This window comes from Mus pahari, chromosome 5, assembly GCF_900095145.1.
Source record: "Mus pahari chromosome 5, PAHARI_EIJ_v1.1, whole genome shotgun sequence".
Lineage (NCBI taxonomy): Eukaryota > Metazoa > Chordata > Mammalia > Rodentia > Muridae > Mus > Mus pahari.
Genome location: NC_034594.1, coordinates 44,977,827 through 44,986,235, shown reverse-complemented (window position 1 = coordinate 44,986,235; position 8,409 = coordinate 44,977,827).

Sequence of the window (8,409 nt, the reverse complement as noted above, 5' to 3'; positions counted from 1 at the left end):
TGGGTCTTCATGTAGAACTATTTCCAATTTTCTAAGGAACTGCCAGACTGCTTTACAATCTGTATTTGTGTAGAGATCATTTTAGAGCATCTGGCCTATTTCACATGTGGCACCTGATTTTTTAAAAAAAAATATGAAGTAGAAAATATAGATTTTTCTATTTTAAACACCAGCATTGGGAAGGGAAGCCTTACCCTGAAAATTCTGTGCAAACATAAAGCAAGCTGTACATATAACTTTAAAACAGAAGTAAACCAATCAATTAATTCTGATAATAAATTCAATGTAACCCAGTGAATAAAAATTAATGTCAAATATTGATAGGCATTTTATATAAAATTATTTTTTATTTTATGTGATTTACAATTTAGTTTATATTTCATGCTGTTAACACATGCCTACTTATCCGTTGTCTGTGTTAGAAAAAGTTTGATGTGTGCCCATTAGGCAAATCCCCTAACTCTTCAGTCAATGCCTCCACATTATGTCGAGTACACAGTAGACAGATTCTGAGCAATGGAAATCTTTATTTACATGCATTCTTCTTGGAGAACTTCACAGATGTTTATACATGCTGTCGATTTAAGTCAAATGATCCAGATAGTGGTGTTTAATTTTTTTCCCCGTGGATTTATGCTATGGAAAATTTTAACGTTAGCATCAATTTCTGTACCTGTTAAAGAAGTGAAAGACAGGTTTTCCTCTCTCCAGGCTTTGCAAGTTAGCTCACCGACACAGAATGAAAGCAGCGAGAAGCCATAAATCATGCTGTCTTTCCCCAGCCCTTGAGGTTTGTGTACTCGTCAGGTCCTGCTCGACTTTTAAGCACATGTTGTAAATTTTGTAGAATAATTAGCTGACAAAGAACACAGGGTCAGTAAATGAATCATCGTTGTCTTTCGATGGCTTCATAAAGCAGAGGTAGTTCATACCATGTGTAGGCGGACTGTGTTTCTCGTATCTTACATCATAAAAGGCATACATTCTTTGAATGTGCATCGCTCTGAGCAGGCAGTAATAACCGAGGCACCAGTTTTGTCTGTCTGTCTATATCACTAACTAACAAGAGCACTGTGCTCCATTGTAAAACTCTTCTTTCTTTCTTTCTTTCTTTCTTTCTTTCTTTCTTTCTTTCTTTCTTTCTTTCTTTCTTTCTTTCTTAGCACTTCAAAGTCTTTGACAGCCCTGAGAGATTTGCTCTGTGGAAGCTCAGCATTTTGTGCTGCAAATGGATCTATAAATGGAGCCCAGCTGAGCACTCTGGAGGGCTACAGACCATCCTGAAGACTGTCACAAAATGGTAAGGTCACCAGAACACGCAAAGAGAGCTTCGGCCCCTGAGATGTAGCGTAGGGACCTGCAGCTGAGTGGAGGATAGCCGACTCCCTGAGGCGGAGATCTGCTCACGCATGAACCATGGTCCAGTTCACCCCTGGTAGAATGATGGGGAGCAGGGTTAGGTAGGATGAAAATCTGAGTCCTCCAGCTAACTGGTGGGAAACAGACAGACCTATTGCCAAGGCGTGCAGGACCTCAGCATTGGCTGTGTTACTTGCCTCTCTTGCCTCCCTAAGTATTCCCCAGAAAGCCAGGTTGCAGAGTCTAGAAGCTTCTCTTGGGGTCTCACGGGTAAAGGGTGTTTGCTTCGTGCTGGAGCTGTTCCTGGAATGGCAACATCAGGCGTGTCTGTTGCCACCATGATTCTGGACACCTGCTTCTTCGAGCCTTGGGCATGGACTGGAAAGTAGCAGAAGAGAGGGTGTCACAGTAAATCAGCCTCACTTCTTTCCCACCTTCCCAGCCACCATCTCTGTTGCTCTCAATCCCACTTATCTTCCCCTCTCCTTCTTTCCCTCCTCTCTCTTCTTGCTCAGTCCCTACCCTACCCTTTACCCCGACCAACATTTCAACACCCAAAGTAGAGGGTACAATCTATGAAAAAACGAACTTGAACTTTAAAAGTATAGGCTTTCAAATGATGGATATTAACCTTGGTTTCTAGTCGAAATATTTGGAGAATTGACCATAGTTGAAAGGCATATAGAGATATAAAGCAGTGTGGTTACTCCATGACACTGATGAGTGTCAAATATATCAGCATATACTGTGGGGGTTGGAGTGGGGCAGATGGGGGCGTGTCCACAAGGGAGACTAGTTGGAAAGCAGTTGTTCTTCTGCAGATTCAACGACCCTGGTAAAATATAGAAAGATTTGCGCAGGGGCTTTTATAGTCAGCGAAAAGGATTGGGCAATACCGCATGGCTAAAGAAACCATAAACTATATTTCATTTTAAATAGTTCTACTTTTAACTTTATTACCGTAGGGGGGGCTCAGGAAGACCATGCAAAGAGAATCCTGGGGCATTATTAAATCACAAATCCTATAGGAGGTGGTTTTGGATTTAATTACAAGAATTTGTTATCCCAACCACGTAGTCTCTCTTTAAATATCCTGTGCCGTAACTCCAAATACTTTTACCTAAGAAAAACACCAGTTTTTAACCATTTTTGGTCAAAGAAAAATTTTTTTCTTGTTTGCTCTTAAATCCAAGACTTTGGGCATACAGTAATAAAGTTACTGAAAACACAACCAGGAGCCCTCCAAACGTTTTTATTTTTAATTAAAAAATATTTAGTCCTTCTAAAGGCAATCTATTAGATTGAACATATTATTTAATAAGCAATGAAATAATGAATGTAACTTAATCATTATTAATTTATTCTGAATTCCACATTATTAGGAATCCAATGGAATCTTTATAATAAGAATTTGTTTCTAAATTTACATGACTGGAGGTAGAAATAGTCTAAAGACTGTGTACTTTTCATAATAAAACATTATTCTTAAAATAGTATAATTAAACAAATTTTACCTGTATTATTCTTAAATACATAGAGTATTGTCCTGTTTGTATGTGGTTCAAAAGGATGGTCGCAAGGGAGCATTATTCATCAAAGTGTTCCAAGTTAATTTTTCTAAGGTAAGAAGTTGTTTTGTGGAACTATACGTTGCTATATATATATATATATATATATATATATATATATATATATTGCAGTTTCAGTGTGCTTCTAGCTTTAAATAACATGACAAATGTGCTGTGCCAGAAAGAGTTCCTGAACCCCAAGAGACCACCAAGGAGATCGGGCTTGGACTCTCCTCCAACCTAACCTGACCCAGAAGGATGGGAAGGCAGAGCAGCCTAGAACCCTCAACAGGACCAGGTTTTATAGGGAATGGGTGTAAGGGAGGGGTGTCCAGCCTGGCAAGCAACTGAATGTCCAATGTGAGCTGACAAATGGGTGCTCCAAACAAGGAGAGACTGTACACAGTCAGTGCATTTGAAACTATCAGACTAATCTTCAACTGTTGTGAGGAAGTAGCAGTGGAATAACTCTGACCAAGAGGAAGCCTTGGGATCTTCCTGGTACCTGGGTGTGGTTTGGGCTCAGCTGTGGGTCTGTTTTCCAGGCTCCCCCCCCCCCTTTCTTTAAGATGGAGGCTGGTCCCAAGACAGAATGGGTTTGGTCTCTTGTGCAGTGCAAAATAATTTTTTTTTTTTTTAAAAAATAACTTCAAAGTGGTAGGCATTTGTATTATTATAACTTGTAAATCTTGTGAATGAGATTTTGGTATTTTGAGAATTTAAAGTCCAAATTAAATTGGTCCATATGTTAAAGCATTTTCTAAACTTTCAGAATGCTCACTTGGAAATGCCAATTCTGTGCACACTTTTCTCAGCTGCATAATTCGTTTGCTATGGTTTGATGGCTGTTCCCCATCCCGAAATTTATCCACTTGAAAGTAACATACCATTTCGCTAAAACAGGTAGCCCATACATTCAAGATTTAGTTTCTATTTTTAAGCCTCTTAAAATTTTTATTATTTTTGTTTTACGTGTATTTTTAACATCTAGAATTAAGATTAATAGATTCATATTTTTATTATGTATATATAACAACACACACATACACATATATATATACATATACATATATGTATATATATATATATATATATATATATATATATATATATATATAGAGAGAGAGAGAGAGAGAGAGAGAGAGAGAGAGAGAGAGAGAGAGAGCATTTTGTATGTCTGTGTAACTTACCATTTACCATGTACATGCCTGGTATCCTTGAAGACTGTAAGAAAGCACCAGACCCCTAGAGCTGGAGTTACAGATGGTTGTGAGGATCCATGCAGGCACTGGGAAACAAACCTGGGTTCTCTGCATGAGCATCCAGTGCTCCCAACCTCACCTCTTTAGCCCCAATATTTAGTGTTTGTTTTTTTTTAAGAATTTTTCATTTATTGTGTGTACATTTGTATACTGCAGCTGTCATCAGACACACCAGAAGAAGGCATCAGATCCCATTACAGATGGTTTTTAGCTACCATGTGGTTGCTGGGAATTGAACTCAGGACCTCTGGAAGAGCAGTCAGTGCTCTTAGCCGCTAAGCCATCTCTCCAGCCCCTAGTTTCTGTTTTGATTGGCTAGATGGCATATATCTTCTTTTCTTTTTAAAGAACTCAACTCTCTCCAACTTAATGCTTCTGGTGCAAATAGCTTTGTTTGTTAATACAAATTAAGTTCCTATAGTGAATTGTCCACAAAGATTAATTGATGCAGAATAAAAAGTTAAAACAATAAATTCTGAATATCATTAGAAGACTTTATCCATATAAAGATAAAGACTGAATATCATTAACAATGACTGAGGTGAGGGTGGTTCAAAAGAAAGGTGCTAAATTTTGGTTAAGACTGAGTCAATTAGTTGCAGAAATACAAGTGTAATTAATTGTGTTGATATATTATTTTAGCAAAATGCTGGAAATGATTAAGAGATTTAAGGTTTAAAGCAGCTGAATCCACATGTGAATCAGATAATCACTAGGATTTCAGTGGGGGAAGAAGTCAGTTTACTAAGTGGGAACTGCTGGAGAGCAGGGGACTTAATTCTGTATGATTTACTGCTAGCTTAGAACCAGCTCTGTCCCCTGTAGCAATAAACAGTCTACATTTGGGGTGACAGCTGCTCAGCAGCGGTTTCACAGAAACAGCTTCTACTTCATCTGTTTAGAGTACATTTATCCTCCTTAAGCCTATTTGAAATCAAAGTCTAGTTGTCTCTTTTTCTTTAAGCCAAGAAAGTGTGCTGCAAGGGAAAGGGCCCATAAAGCCAAGCAAGAGGGTGTTCTATAATAGAAAGACCAATGAAGAACAAGGAGTTTTTGGGTTGCTTTGGTTTGGTTTGGTTTCTGATAAAGCACCATTGTAAAAAAATTTAAATGTTCTTCTTTTTATTTCACATGCAAAACTCAGTTTTAGGCTTTGAAGATATAATTTTGGCTGGCGAGATTTGATAAGACCAATAAATAAATGAAGGCTTTTGAGAGAGGAAATATATGAACAGAGAGCTTACCAGCTCCGAAGCCAGCCAGCTGTGTCTTGAGTGTGGTCAGGTCACTCATTGATTTCCATTGACCCTTCATAATATCTCCAAAATTCAGTTCCGTGTCTGTAAAATGAGCAGAGCCAAAGAAACCTTTATAAATGTTGTATTACATGAAACAGGCTGAGAAATCCAGCTCACATTGGGCAATCTAACTCATGGTGTTCCTAGAGAAAGTGCTCATCATTAATCACCTATTAGCAGCTCATATACTAATTGCTTACCATCATTGTGGGGAAATTCTCTTTGTTCTTGTATCAATATTTCTGTCTATGACTTGTCTATAAACAGAGAATGTTGGGGGCTGGAGAGATGGCTTAGCAGGTAAGGGCTCGGATTGCTCTTCCAGAGATCCTGAGTTCACCCAACAAACATATGGTAGCTCACAACCATCCGTAATGGGATTTGAGGCCCTCATCTGGTATGTCTGAAGAGAGTAACAGTGTACTCACACATATAACATTTTTTTAAAAAAAAATCTTAAAAAATAAAAAGTTAAAAATCTGTTATTGTCCGAATATGTACATTTCTACATCATTTATTACTCCCCCCCACCACAGTCTTGATGCATTGAAAACTCTATATAGTATTGCTGCAGAAGAGTGATAAAATTGTATCAGAAAGTTTGCACAACATCATACAATTTCTAAACTTAATTTGACAAACCACAAATTTTTTTAATAAAATAAACATAATAAACATCATTTTGAATTGAAAACTATAGAATTTAATTTAAAATTGCAATGAAGTATTATTTTAAGCAAATTGTACTTTATCACTTATGTAAATAAGACATATGGGATCCTACTTTAGGCTAAGGAAAGGAACAGATTCGTAATAATTTGGGGCTAATGAAATGGCTCATCTGGAAAGGCACTTGCTCTAAGTATAAGAGCCTGACTCTGACCTTTGACCCAGGAACTCAGGATGAAATGAGAGCACATACTCCCCAAAGTTGTCCTCTGTTCTCCACATATGTGCCATTGTACATGTGTGCCATTTCAAGCTGGCATCACAACACACATGTCACACATATCACTCACAAACACAAAGCAATAACATTAAATAAAAATTTAAATCCTTTAAAAGTTGATAATTTACTAAATATAATTGGCCATCTTGTAGATGCCCGTGATACACTAGCTGTTGCTTATGTGAACACAGCAACAAAGTTTGTTTTTTCTATTACAGTGGTCAGGTTTCTATAGCAAAATGCGTGTGCCAGGTGGCTTGCACAAAATAAATTTATTTACTTAGATTCTGGGATGTGGGAGAGCCAATATGTTGGTCAATATGTCTGTTTGTAAATAAATGCGTATGTCTTTCTTTTTACTGTCCATACAAGTCAGAGAAACAGAGAGCTGGCTCTGGCGTTTAAGCATATGAAGTTGGAGAGAAAGAATCTGCTTGCAACATTCGCCAATGGGCGTGCCATTCTTGGTAGGGATCTGTCACAACATAAAACGTTCAGAAACAAATCTACAACAAAGACATTTCCTTGCTCAATATTCAGCTGGATGAGTTTTATTTATAAAAGCCCTGCGAGAAAGCCTGTTTCTGAGAGTTGGTTTGCAGCAGATTATAAACTGATGACAGTTTCCCTTTGAGAATAATTGTCACTTGGGTGACTTTTATCACTATGGTCACCTGCATTATTTATATTGTTAGACTGTTTCTCTTATAAGAGAATTTCTCAGTTACTTCTATTTACAACATATTTGCACCATATAGGTATAAGAGATGTATGAAGCTTGCACATTTTTCTGCCTATACTGTAAGAGAATGTGGTTTCTATAGGTTGAGAAAGTTGCTCAAAAATTTAATGAGTGCCAAAATGCAACTCCTTGTTTTATCTCATGCTCTGGCAGCTCATTTCCTGCATGAGTAATATCTGCAAGACACAAACATCCTTAACAGCCTAGGGTCCTCATGTAGGTAAAACTTCACTGCATATTTTATATTGACTAACACTGCCTAGGGCCATCTGAAAATCCAAAGAAATTATGAATGAAAAGAACATTCACAAAGTTCTCTAATTCTTTTTCTGCAGAATGAAAAAGTGTCTATCATATCAGTTCTGAATTTGCTGCATAACGTGACAGCATCAGATAGCAGATAGGTGACATTAGTGTAAGCATTGTTTTTGTGGGTCTGCTGTCTTTGGTACCAAAAATGGAAGTTGTCATGTGATTACTAACTTCACAAATACTTGAGAACATGTCCAGTCTGCTACCTGAAGGTCTGCCCTGGTGTTATTCCTTTGTATAACAGAATGGATGAAATTGGTTGTCTTCATCGATTAAACAGTCTATGATGTAGATATACAGCTAGCTAAAGATTTTCTTTCACTTAAAAGTGCTTTTCAAGTGTTTCATCTTCCTGAGGTGCTGAGTGCCGCACTGAGATATTTATTGTGAGTATCCGAGTGTTAAGGCATGGCTCATACCCTTGTTTGAAAGGGTATTTGCATGTGCAGAGATGTGCTCTTAGCTGCCAATCCCTAAATCAGTGTTCAAGTCCATGTTAGGGCATGGTGAGTATGATACCCCAAATCAGAACTAGGAAAATACTGCTAGTGATCTACAAATAGGCTGTTATTCTCAACATTTGGAAGAGTACTTCTAAAATGGAACACCTTAGAAATTTATATAAATGCCACTTGGGAACATTGCTTCTTGTGGGGAGGGTGAGGACTTGCAACCATATTCGATTAATTCTCTTCATGGATTCTTCTAACTTGTGACAACAAGCATAACCTTTTTGTCCTGCTTTACTAATTTTATTTTCCTATAGACCCCCCAAAACTCACTTCTCAAAATGGTTTTGCTTTCCGAAGATGATGGAATAACTTCTTGGCTCTTCACCATCCACTCTGCATCTGCTCCTCTCTGGTGTCCTTTCTAACGGTGCACCCTTGTTGATTCTGGAACCTAGATGTAGTTCCTG